Source organism: Aphis gossypii, chromosome 1, assembly GCF_020184175.1.
Source record: "Aphis gossypii isolate Hap1 chromosome 1, ASM2018417v2, whole genome shotgun sequence".
NCBI lineage: Eukaryota > Metazoa > Arthropoda > Insecta > Hemiptera > Aphididae > Aphis > Aphis gossypii.
In genome coordinates, this window is record NC_065530.1 from 19,785,894 (window position 1) to 19,801,228 (window position 15,335).

The following is a 15,335-nucleotide window of genomic DNA, read 5'->3' on the forward strand; positions in this document are numbered from 1 at the left end:
GAGAAATTGTGTTAACCTGCAATTTTTAGAAATTAAATTATTTAAAATTTAAAGGCTAGAAAATATTTTTATCAAATATGTATACGTATGTGATTTATATCATTGATTTCAAAAATAATATAAATGATACTTTTGAATAGTAACTACTGACTCAGTGATCCCTATTATAATGTCTAATGAACTTATAAAAATAAATAATTTCATACGTTTGATAATTAATTTTAATATACACAGTTATCTATATTATTTACATTTTATAACGAATATTAATTTTTGATTACCCATTTCACATTTTAATCATAATTTGATAATACTTATACACAATATGCACATTGCACATACATAATTTAGTATTAATTGCAGAAAATACTTGGTAGATAATTACTTATTTCCTTTTTTTTTTATTACTATGACTTATTCACTTATGCAGTTTTGCTATGGCCCGAGTATGTAATTGCTATACTTGTTCCCCATTTGACATGTGGTGTAAACGCCTGTATTGAGTAAACCTCAAGTTTGACAAATAAAGATCTTAACAATTAGTATTATAAAGTATAATGTAACGTTTTAGTTTTACGTTATATACATTATTATTAAACATTAAAACAGTTTATTTTTTATTTATTTTTATTAATATTCAATCGAATTTGATTTTTGCTGTTCTCACATTTATATAATTGGTAAATTTATTTGAACGGGATAATATCAAACAACACAATATAATTTTAAGTCTTTACAAGTTATAAATTAATTATCATTATAATAATTACATGATAAAAAGTTATACCTGTGTGCTTTAGTACATTTTTTGTTGTATTCTCAATTATAAATTATTTAAATAATTACCTACCGCTGTAGCATAGTACAATAGTTATAGTCTATTTTATTTTAAAATAAAAATAATATTTTCATGAGATATAATAATTCAAATGCTTTTTGCTGCACATTATTCGTACATATTATTATTACACGATTCAATCAATAAAATTATTTCAGACAAAAAATGTAACAATATATTATAAAGTAAAACATTCTAGTAACCTATAAAATAAAAAAATTACATTATTTAGAAAAAATTTTATTAAACAATGTAGTTTTGGTACTAAAATAAAATACATTTTATAAATACTCATAAGATTATTAGTTAATAATTAAATATATTTATTCATACAAATATTGTAGAGGTACCTGGTACGTGTATTTAAAAATATAGACCATAATTTATATACTTTTAGTAAAACAAATACTTCTACGATGATTAATCGGTTTTAATTTTTTTTTTTTTTTATCAAATTTTATAATTTCAAAAACTGATTAATTAATTTACGAATATATAATTACAATATGTTGTTAGGCAAGATACAATTTAATAATATTACTCTAGAACATTATAATAAAGACATTATAAATGCATATTCTTAACTTACATTCATTTAAAAATTTAATTTGGATGCTAAATTAATTAAAGAAGATTATTTGACAGGGATTTGTAATTTTTTTTAAAGAATTTTTTTATAAACCTCCAATTGCTTATTTAAATGTGTCATATTTGAAATATGTAAAATACCAAGAAAAAAAATAAGACTTTTATTTACTAAAATAATAAAAACGGCAAATAAAGATAAGGGTCTTCTTAGAACCAGCTTGTCAGTCAGTCAATAAGTATTTTAATTTTTTAGATTCTGAGCGGAGCGGAGCAATGAATATATTGATTATATAATGATGTGTGCGTGTGTTTTTTTCTGTTTGTTGTATAATCTTTTGAAGCATTACAAATAATTCGATTTACGACTTTGAGCAAAGTTGCTGGTAGAAAATTAGTCCAAGTTGGTACTTTGTAAAAAACAAAAAAAAATCTAGTATTTTTTAATTACTTATTCAGGAAAAAATGAGTTTTTATGCAAAACCAATATTCGAGAAAATCTATTTTGTGTTTTAACTTCATAAACAAATAACTGTATGTACTTTAAATTTTTATTATATTCATGATTATATTTTTTTTAGCCTTTAGCTGTTTAAAGACATGACAATTTTTGACTTTTTAATATTTTTTTTTAAAAATTATTGTCGTTAAAATTGTTTTTGTTTAGCTAAAAAACTTTGAAAATATAATACAAGATTCCTTATAAATTGTTATAACTATTTATAAGATACGTTGATAAAATTTGTTTTTATAGCCATTTGTAGTTTAAGGTTTTACTAAATTAATTAAAGTCAAGAAAATTTATAAATCATTTTGTAATTAAACATTTATAAAATGTTCAATTTTTATAACAAAGGCTTGAAAAACGAATAAGAGTTTTATTATAAAATAGTTCACTTTTTAACCAAAACTTATTGAAAATATACGAACAGTCTTTTTTCATAGACATATTAAATTTAAAAGAATTTATATAATTAAATAAAGTATAACAATTTAAGTTATTTTGTTGTGATTTAAAAATATTATTTGAGAGTACTTGAAATGTTAAACATATATTAATATATTTTATTCACACAATGACATTATGAAACACAATATTTTTGGCAAAGCATAATTTTACCAACTACATTTCTAAAACAGATAATTTTTTTAATTTTCTTTACACAAATAAACGTATGGAAACTATTTAATTAAAAATTTAATTTATAATACTTTCGCGCTGGAAAATTTGGTATGGTTTTTTTTTAGATAAATGTATGATAATATTGTTAATGTTAATGGACCATGCATAGAATAATTTTTAAAGGATATAAATATTATGCAAATCGTTATTTTTTAATCAGATTGTCAATCATAGAGAATGGCATTCATTCGCTTTAAATTGGGCAGTGTCAATCAACTTTGAACATAAGGGTAATGACTTATGGTTAAGAAGCCAATCGTTTAATGTGAAACTAAACGTAATGAAGATAACATAGACCGTGATAGTACTCTTGTATAGTTGTATGTAACATTATAACAACATCTAGACACATAATTATATTTTTTTTATCTAATCTAATGATTTTTATAATATATTATTTAAAATTTATCATATTTTAATAATTAATAATCTATTTTTAAATATTGATTTCATAGGCTCTTAAAACGTTATTCGTGCATACATTTTTAATCGTAAATTTGATATGAACACAAAACTGAAGGACTTCACCAAATTAATCTCTGAGGCAGTAATATGGATAGAGTCTCGTGAAGTTATGTTTATATTAAATTTAATGTGATATTTCGCTTGAACTTTTAATTGCTTATTTATGTTTACTATAATAATAATAATAATAATAATTAAATATGTTATTATTATTTTTTTTTATTATTTGAAAGAGCTTAAATATGTTATTTAATTTTAAGTATTTTAATCTGATGCTATTATACACTGTTTAGTCATACAAATTAAATAAATAAAATATTAATTGGTTTCTAAAAATTTAAATAAGCAATGGATTTTTAACACCGAAAAATTGTTTACTACTTTTTGTAACGTTTAAAAAGTAAATTTAAAAATAATCACTTGTATAATGACTCATGACTATTACTTCTATAGTAATTATGTATTTTAGTTACAATGTTTCATATTTTATCACACTAAAATGTCATTTTTTGGAATTATACTTGTGTATTTCACATGTTTAGTACCTACTGATTATTATTTATTTAGTACTTAGTACCTATATTAATTCATTGTGTTTGATATGTTTTATTTTTATTTTTATACCATCATAATATGTGTCAAAATAAAGTATATTAATAAAATGATATAATAATATCAATAATAAAACGTAATTCAATGTTATTTTTTTTAAAGAAATGTAATGGTAGATGGCGTTTTGTAATAAACAATGATAGTATATAGAGAAAATATGTTTTTTTTTCTAAAAACCTACATATATCTATGGTATAATATGCATAGTTTCAGATTATATTCGTAATTTTTTTTTTAAATGAACATCACCAGAGTATGTTCCTATAGACTTGAGATTTTAGCATTACAAATTCTACTGTACTTTAAAAGTGAAAAGCGAATATAATATAGGTAATATATAATTTATCATAAGTATATTTGATATTAAAATTATACATCGTATATTGTAACTTTGGAAGTTCTTCTGGCTGGATACCGAAAAAAAATATATTTGGCTATCACATAGGAATTTAGAGGCATACAATGTTTCTCAACAAAAGTAGACTTGTTTCTGAAATGTTTAATAAAGCGCCTTAAGATTTCCCATTAAACGTAAACTGTTGATAATCTTAATACGTATTATGTAAATGTGAGGAGAAGAAAAATACTGACAGGAAATTGGATTGAGATGTTTTTTTTGACTCTTCTTTTTTCCGTATTTTTATTTTAATTTTATTTTTGTTTGTTGCTCGTTAATCGGAGACCTTTAAGAGTTCGAATTTCCCAAAAGACAGCATTTCTTTTGTTTTTTATCTTTAGCTGAGTTTTAATTTCACATCGCCTATTCCAAGAATCGTATAGCATTAGTACGAGGGCATTGACATGACATAGAAAGGAGGGACAGCCAAGAGAAGTTAAATAGCACTTAACGGATTCCAAGTGTCTTAATCAACCACATTACAGCAATAAGTTGCTCAGTTGTGGTGTAATTGCATTTCTCGCTCATAAAACGTTTTTTTTGAAAACAAAATGAATGTTTTGGATAATTTTATTGGAAAGGGCAATTTTTCAAAAACTTTCCTAATTCAAAATTTGAATTAAATTACTATTACTGGTAATTAGATATAAGTGTCTGTCATTCATAACATTTTGTGTTAAAGTTTAATTATTAAAGTATTTTGTTCATAAACTTATTTGTATACGGTATACACAGGTATGTAAAAAGTAGTTTTCTATTAATTTATGACGTAAAAAACTGAAAAGTATAAATTACACATGTATGCATGAAAAATAATATAAATTAAATTTATTTCTAAGAATCAACAACAATATAAATCAATTACTTACATTATTTATTTTATTTTAGTTTTTTTTTTATCTTCAGCTACGAAGGTCATTAGCTTTATATATTATATTTTATATAGAATTGACTACAATTTTAACGTGAGTAATTTTTTTTGTAAAATATTTAAATTATAAAACAAAATTTTCGCTTATAATTGTTATGTTATTTAATACATAAATACATAAATAAAATAAAAATACGCAAGTTTCAATTTAGAATTGTTTTATGTTTTATCACTGAATTTAAATATAATACAATTTACATTCTTTTTTACGTTAACTCATGATTGTAAGTTTACGAGGAAGGTTGATAATGTTATTGAATTAATATGTTTAATAAATGACTTAATTGTTGCTTTGCTTGTATTCAGAGTGAGAATAATAAAAATAAATATAATAGTTTAGATAGAATTGTATATTATGAAGTTATAAGCTCATGAGTTATGAGATTTGAGAATTCAATAATGGGAGTTGGATAAATAAATACAAGTGTATTGAGTTTTTTAATTTTAATGATAAATCAATATATACAAATAAACAATTATTACTTTGTAGGAACATTATCTTATTTTCTTATACTTACCTCCATTTATATAACTATTTACATTTAATAACTATTCGTTTAATCTGATACGTTTATCTGTATTATATATAATAATACAGACAGGGTACAAAAATAATTGTGACAGTTAATTGCTTGTAATGAGTTGTTTTGATTTATTGTGGTTGAATTTCAATTATGATAGTTTTAACCTCTCCAAAGGAACAGTAAATCTTAGTTGATCGCTGTCTTTCACCGGAAATTTCCGGAAAAGAGGTTAGGGAGCCCAGAGTGCAATTATGTAGTTGTCGTTTAATGTGCCATTGTATAGAACAGTGTTTCTTAAACTTTTTAAGATTACGGAACACTAAAAAATAATACTTTTATGCGGAACCCCTATGAAAATCATCTCCAAAAAGGAGGGTACACAATACATAGGGATTAACGGCAACATTAACTTCATGCGTAATCCTTAAATGATGTCCTAACCTAACCCTAGGATTTTTCAGAACACAATTAAAGAAACACTAGTATGGAATATTGGTAGTGGTGTATGATCATAGGCTAAACCAAAAAAGATCTTCGCGTTTATATACAAAACATTTGTTGCTGCCTCGTACAAGGACATCTAGATCGTTAGTCTCAAATAGTCGGTTTGGATTTTTGTACGCCACAGATAATTGTATTTAGTACTATTTTGCAGAGATTTTTAATCTGGTAAAATAAACTATCGCGTGAGTATTGCAATATGTCTGTGTACGATTTTACTGCGAATTAAGGCGATGCTACCGTTACATTTGTGTCCTTAAAAGTCTATGGTAAACTTTGTATATTATGACAGAATAGAAATTGTGCAGTTGGATTTGGATTTTAGTGGTTAAATTGGTTTCACTTATTAAAACGATATTGACGTTTATGTTGGTTAAAAATGTGTGGAGTTTTGTTTATTTTGGATTTTATTTGTGTCCTAATTTAGAAGTTTAGTTTACTAGTTAGTCATTGCATGTTGATTGGAGAGTCATGACCGAGGTGATTAATTATTTTATGATAAAATTCTGAAAGATAAAATCATTTTTAGACTAAACAAGAGTAGCCGGTGATGAAGTTAACAGTCTTTCTTTAGTGTTGGTTTGTAAGGAATTGGGGGGGGGATGTTGAATCTCTTTGAGTTATTGTAACGGCCGCCACAGTGTCATTGTGTCAACCTACAGTAGACAAAGAAAGGATAGTTGATATAGAGGAGTAAAATTGAAAAAAGCTAAGGTCTATGTAGTTGAGATTTGAAATGTACCTTGTAAAACTTACTGCCAAAGATATGATGTTAGTCTGGCAAAATTTTCGATCGATTTTATAGCATTTTGATAGCGTTTTATTTGTACTGATTTACATATGTATATCAATATAGCAAAGAATTATTACACCCTTACTATACTTTATCCATAGGTTTTATTTTACATGGTTACTTTTGTTCCATTTTTCAAAGTATAAAAATACTTGTGACTCGTTGGTTTTGTATTAAATAGCTTGTGTCAAGTGTTATAGTTATACCAATGGTATGTGTGTCATTATTTATGTTTTTAATCTAAATTAATAACAATAATATTTAATATTTTTTTCTGAATTCCAGAATTTTTAATAGAATAGAAGGTCATGTTATTAATTTACAATTCACATTCTAAAATATGTAATATCAATGTATATAAATATATTTATATATAAGCATTTCCAATCACGGCTTATAAAATAATTGATAGTTTAATTACTTTAGTAAATTATGTTTATGATGTATTAAATTTTGTTTTAATATTAATAACAGATTCTAATGCTTTTGAATAAATTATTTATTTTTAATAAGTATAGTGTTGTTGATTAAATAAAATTTGCATTTTGTTGAACTAAATTCATGAAACATTTAACTTAAATACATAATATTGTAAAGCCGATAAATTAAATAGTTATTAGAAATATTAGTCAATAGAAATTTAAATATTAATAGTTATTAATATTTAATTAGTATCATGTAAGCAATCCTTCACAATTAAATCGACGTGAATTTATATATTTATAGTTTTTATAATTTATATTAGGCTTTATAATAATTTAACTGAAAATATATTAAGCTATGGTTAAAATAAAACTATTATGTAATGATCGATTAAATTTCTATATTTGATGTATGGTCTGCGAAAAGCTTTGTAGGTAATTACAATTTTTCACTACGGACCATAAATAATTGGGATCCCAGCTCGTTAGATATTTAACGCTGGATAAATTATTGAACTCAACGGGATGTTAATTTTAGTTTAGAGGTTATTTACGGTAATATTGCAGTGGTAGAAGATTTAAATATTAAATAAAACACCTTAAAGAAGTAAATTACTGTAGAATATAAAGCTATTCAGACTTTTAGGTTACTTAGCATAAACGGCAGCTCTTGAAAAAACAAAACACAAAAAACACAAACACTTGTAAAGAGATAATTAATTACGAATAAAATATAAATATATTATGTTGTAAATTTTGCGCGATGTCCGTAGTAATATTACTACATCGGAGAAACGTAGGTCTATTGCCCCCTCCCCCCGAAGATTCTTAGATAATCGTACAGAGGGTATCATTAGGCACGTTTCCCCGCGCCCGAGTGCCAATGGTATTGAACACAACAGAACTTAACCCATTTAACTTGTGCGAATCGTTTGCCAAACGCCCAAACAGTAGTGTGTGCGTGTGCGCGAATTTGTTTGTGTGCGTGTGTGCGCGTGTGTGCGGATCTGCTTCTGGCTCGAGTCCAGCCGACTCCAGAGAACTGCATGCGTCGATTTTCGGCGATCGCCAAAAACCGCCACTGATAATAATATATTCGATTCGACCCGACTACCGAATCCTATCGCTTCGTTTTACTCCTCGCCCTTACGCATCCGCCGCCGCCGCCGCCACCACCAATGCAGGAGTAGGTTAATGCTCACCAGGAGGGGTCACACAGTGTGGCTTAATGACATCGTAAACAATAGATATTGCATTGTCTCATCACTTATGGTCCATTAATATTTATTACTACGCTTTTCCGGAGGTCAATCGGTGCATTATTTTATGCGTGCGTGCAACATTCTAATGAATATATTGAACAGGCCCGTTTCGCGTATTAGTATGAGGCTATACTGCAGGATTACAATAATAATGATAATAACAATAACGATACCATGGCGCCTTCTATGCGGCATCCCTATATCCCCAATCACCAACAAGTCGGCTAGAATAGCAATTCAAACTTTGCCGGAGAAAATGAGAGGCGCATTTCGGTACACCATTAGTGGGCTATGGTTTACTCGTTATACGGTCCTGTGTAGACTGTAAGGTTTTTTAGTTTCAAAAATAGACGTCATTTTGGTCACATCAAATAAGTTTGGGGAATTTGATTTTTAACCATTTATAATTGCATTTTCCAGTCGTTGTTTTTATTTGATCAGAACACTATTCTACAGTTAACATAACTTCTTCTTTTATAACATGCATAAAAAATTTAATTAAATTAACATAATAAAAACGAATTATTCCAATTAAATAAATTAAGTTTAGTAAGGAATCTGAAAAATGAAAAATTTGTTTTTTACAAATATTGTGATTATAATAAACTAGCCCTGTAGCCCATAATAATTGGTATTGAGAAAGACTGATATAAATGCTATACTTTTGAATTAAAACAAATAATTTATTAATTATGTCATCATGTCATCATCAAATTTTATATAACTCGATTAATCTTATCTTGTTTAATATTGTTACCGAAATCTCGAAGTTTTGTATAAATTATTTTGGCCAAGTGCATGATAACTTTTGGATGTGTACCTATAAAAATTTGACCTTTGCCAAAAAATAGAATTACATACATTCATATTTGTATAAGTTTTGTTGAAAACCAATTGTTTTTATGTTTGTTTCTATTTTTTACTTGTGCCAGCTCATCAGTATAGGTGTCTAGTTAAATTGTTCGAGTTTACTTGTGTATTTTTAAAGAGAAATTGTCTTGGATTTGTTCCCAATTAAGAAACCCCAACCTAACGAGTATAAAAATTTTAATGAAATATTATATTTTACACATTTTATGTAATAAATTGACCTATTTTTAAAGTTATTTTAACCCGAATAATTAGTGTTTTTATGATTACAATATTGAATGTATAATTTTTTTTATAAAATTTATATTTATATAAACACAAAACTATAGATTTTGATTAAGTTCTTAAGGATTGAAGATATCTGTAAGAAAATGGTCATTACTTAGAAAGTAAGGGAATGAAAGAATAAAATAATTACTATAAATATTAGAATAATATCATAACATTTAAAGTTTCGGGTAGAAAAATAAATAATTTAACATATTTATAGAGATATTAAAGTAACTCATAATAGATAATATTATAATATTATAATATATCATGAAATATTTTAACAATCTGTGTTATAAATTACAATAACGTATTGTGTGAATTATTAATACTATAAGCTTATAGAACAATATTATAATTATGTATACATATAAATTAATAACTTAATAAATGAATTTATCAAATTTTGTTTATTTGTTTAGTTGTGTGTAATTTAAAAACATAAAAATACTAACTAAAATGGTTAACAAGTGAACACAAATGTTGAAATTTAAAATTTTTTAGTAAATACGAATCGGTTGAAACATAGATGAAATGAATAATGTATTTTTTATAAGAAATATAACTGTATAATATTAAAATAGTTTTTAATGAACGTTTATCGGTCTGTTGAAGTTTCCTTTTAGCACTTTTCAATGAATATACATTGTCCCTAAATGTTCATCCATTATCAACAAAACTGCTGGATCGTCTTTAAGCTAAATGGATAAACTTCTTCACTTGAACTAGTCTAATTCAGTTTAAACAACTTTCATAGAATTGAATACACTCATGACTGTAGGAAAGTTTTTACCACTAATTTGAAAGAGGTTTGTAACTTTCTAAAATTAATCGAAGAATACAGTTTACTCAACAAGCTAAAAACACAATTAAAAAATAATGTTGATCAACGATAAAATGTTTTATAACATTTATATTTCTTAATAATTTATTATCTTAATTTAACTAATAATTTGTTTTAGATGAATAAGTGAATTGTAGGTATTTTTTAGTATACACAAAACATAATATTAATTATATATTAATATATTAATAAAGTCTAACTGTTTAAAATTATTAAGATTCTTAATTCTTGCACTTATAGTTAAATTAATATATTATCAATAGAGCAAGGACTTTTATGCACTAAAAAGTCATCAGATATGCACTTAGGCATCAAAAAATTAAAAATATGCAGTTAAATATACCCTTAAAAAAATTAATACCCTAAAATTTATAGTTCTAAAAATCATATTTTTTCTTTAAATATTTAATTTTAATAATTTTATATTATTTCTCTATAAGTTTTAACTAAATTCGATTTCACTTTATTGTAATCTAATCTACAGATTCGCAATTAAGATAAAATGAGTCACTATTGTCTTTATGAGAAATTATTTAGAAACAGTTAAATATAATAATTTATGTCCTTGATGTGTACTATAGTCGTTTAACAAGAGTTTAAAATTTAAAATAATTTTTTGTTCTTCATGTATTTACTCGTCGTTTACAACAAAGTATTTTTTAGTATTATTTAATATTATCTTTGTGAATAGCTTATTTTTATAGTACAAAAAAAGTCACTAGAGAGCTCTACTATTAAATGTTATTATTTTTAATGAAAGATTTATTACTTTTTAGATTCTGAACTAAGTGATGAATGTACCTTTTGGTTTTATAATGGTATGTATTTTTTTGTCCAGCCGTCATTTTTAGAGTTGTTTCTAATACTAAATTTGATTTTAATACAATTCTCAGTACTTATTATAATAATAGGATACAAATTAAATAAAAAGACTAAAAAATGGGAATGTAATAGTATGTTGAAACGTTTTGTTAAAAAGTAATTGTATGTCTCATTCTCAATTTTAAATTATTGATCAATAAATTATTTACTTTTTTGTCAAAAAATAATTTTATATCATGATTTAAAATTTAAAAATAAATTTTATATAATCAATAGGAATATTAAAAATTATGCATATTAATAAATGTTTAATGGTGTTATTTTTGTTTAAATTATTTATTATTTAATATATCGTTTTAAAATTTAAAATTATATTTTTCACTGGCTAATGATTAGGCCGGGCGTAAACTGCTCAAAGAAATAACATGAATGCCAAATATACATCACCAATCTGTGCATTAGTCCGCTATTTAAAATTAATTTTTCCTACAAATATTTATTAATAATGCATTAAGCATTTATACTTTGTACATACCAATTATAATTAATTTATTTTAAAGCTAATTATATTCTTATTATACATTTCAAAATATAAAATGAACATTTCATATTTGCTTAATGCTAAAATAAAAAATAAAAAAAGCCTTTCAAAATGTTTTATGCATTACTAATGAGTTTTCAGTGAAATAGCAATTTTAAAGTTTTGACGTTTAGTCATCGTTTTTATTAACTTACCGACCTATTTTATATGAAGTTATGATTACTAAAACACAATATTATCTACTAAATATGCGTTTTACATTTTTGTGTTCTTAGTATAGAATTTTCGTAGTCTATATTAAATTTGTAAAACGATATACTTTAAAAATAAAATATGAAAAATAAAAAATATTGTGAAGTTGGTTTAGAAGTAATATTGCCCGGAATTTAGAAGAAAATATAATTTTTATATTTTTCCATAAATTTGGGAATTGGTATTTATGAAAGTTGTTCATTTGTGAAAGCACCCTATGTACTTTCAAAATAATTGTATTTATAAATATATGTTGTTACAATTTTCAAGCATACTATGTACAATATAAGACAAAAGATAAAAAGATAATATATTTCGATTATGTGCCTGTAAGAAACTAGGAAAATATATAACAGAATTTAGCAGAGAGTATATATTTTTTAACTCACTTTGGGCATTCTTTTAGCGACCCTTCGCTTCCCTTCCATTCAAAAGCCTTATTGTAAATTGAGTTTTGTATTATACACCCTCTTTATAAACGTCCGAACGCTGTCCAGAGGAATAATGTTATACTGAGACAATCGCTTATTCCACCTCCGCTATCATCTCGAAGTAATCTCCCGACTACCTTCTATTGACGTTTTGTACGCAACACACACCGTATTGTTTAACCCTTATGAGCTAGCTATTATTATTATTCTTTTTCTTCTTATTATTATATTATTTCAAAGTTTACGTGTATGAAAATTCCTCTTGTCGGTAATTTCGAATCAACCGATTTAACTAAAATTGTTTTTCCTATGTTATATGTTTAAAATATGAATAAACAATTAATAATAATGTGTTGTTTAATATATGTATGTATAATATATGGCTAAAATGGATTGTAAATAATGATTAAACATGACCTTGTTTCATCAGCTGAAAAATAATACATTGCCAAAATGCTCAAGTTAACGTGTATGAATACACTAGTTAAAAAAAGTAATAGATTTGATAATTTAATTATAATAATAATAATTACATTTAGCAAACGTTAAAAATAATGTTATTAAGATTTATATTATAGGAATAAAAAACTTATTATAAAATATGGTTAATTTTATATAAATTTATACTTATTAATTTTTTCTAACTAAACCAAAATAAATCCAACAAAATCTTTACAAAATTCTTAGTAAGTCATGCCCTAACAAAAATTAATAATAGTAAAATCATTCTTCAAACAATAGCCGAAAACTGGACTAACAGTTTTTAATTTACAATATTTTCAAATGATGGATCTAATTCGGAGAAGACGGACATTTGAATGCTATCAGTATTACAGAAAAGTTAATCGGTTAACATGATATTACAAAATAGTTTGTCCATCGCGGCCATTGCCATTTTGCGCTAAAATAATTAATTTATTTTAAGTATAAAAGCCTATTCGTGAGAAAATAAAAAGGGGTTTTTTCCGACAGTTCATTTGCGTAAATATTTTACAGTAACGAATTGGTATAATTCGTTTTTAAAGACACGGCATACGTGATAAAGTTATTTTTATAAGTCTATAGATTTTAATGTTTTGTATATTATTATGTAGAAAAATTGAAAAAAAGTTTTATTTCAGTGTTTTGTTATATTTTACTATGTAACTACTTTGTTATCGGATATCGTTATTTGTTAAATCATTGCACAAGAATGATCACAGTGTGATTTTATCAGAAATTCGTAACGTTACCAATAAACACAATTTAGCAATGTTTTTGGCTGTTGTTATTATTGTTTTTAATTATTTTTAACTTAGACACACGAAGGTCATTATCAGGGTCAGTACTTACGTTAGGGTCTGGAAGTATAACATGAAATTCAAGTCATCACCAATGTGTTAGCTTTAGCACATCTGAATTAGAGTATATAGCTTTAAGTTTAGCAGTCTAAGAATTAACTTGATTAAAATTGTTTTTAAGTGAAATACTGTACTTCCTAAACATAATGCTAACAATGTTTGGAGACAATCAGAGTGCAATAAAACTTGTGAAAAATGCAGAGGTTTATAGGAAAACCAAGCGTATAGATGTTAGCTAGCAATATGTACGAGTAAAGTTTAATAAGGGATTATTTTCATTACAGTACATACCTAGGAAAGAGTAGATTACGGACATTATGACGAAGGCAATTTCACGAACGCGATTCTAAGAGCTTAGGGAAATGTTAGAAGAGTCGTCAATATTGATGTACAAAGAGTGTATTGTTTTAAGGGAAGTGATGGAATTATAATTAAAAACCCTGTATCGTGTAGTAGGTATATACGTAACTATTAACGCTGTAGTGCAGCCGACGTTGAGCAGAATTTCAAATCCAAATTTTTATCATACTGTAATAAATTAATTGTCCTATGTAATACTCGATGCTAAGAGTTAGTCGTTGATTTATATTAAATTTCGTAACACTCATATTTTGTATTGTATCATTATAATAATAAAATTATTACTATACCTATGTAACCGCGATATTATAATAATATGTATCTAAAGCTTCTGTATATTTGTGTATTTCAACATATATAATTTTACATTTTTTATTTAATGCCATCAACTATATTGCTGAATTGTAATTATTGTGTATTATCATGTTAAAAAATATTGTGATAAATAATATGTATATTTCACTGCAGCTATCGTATATTATTAATTTACCACAATCTACAGATATTTGTGTTTCTTTATTTATAATAATATTAATTAATTAATCAAAATTTTATTTGTGATGCATTTTATTAATATTATAATAATATGACAATTGCATAACTTATAATATTTTACCATACAAAATATACATCACAAACATATTTATTTATCTAATGTAAATATAAGCCCAGGCAATGTAAATTCGAAATTTCATTAATTAATTACTGGTTGGACTATTGTTATTAGTTTAGTGAAGCAAGAAACATTACAATATAACGATGCCAATGTGTTTATCGATGTCTGTATAGCTGTATAATATTTGTTTATTGTTTTATGTCAATGTTGTTTGATGTAAACAATTGACAATACAATTATATCTTAATATCAACGTGTCACATTTACTATTGAATACCTTTGTATAAATTATCAAAATACCCGATAGGTATAAAATATATGTATAATATAATAAAATATATTACGTAGATATAAATACTTTAATTATTTTCATTGATAAAAATATAGTTTACAAATATATATAAATGTGTAATCTGTATGGATTTAAAGTAAACTTTGATAAATAATATTATCAAATGTTTAAATTGTAATATATT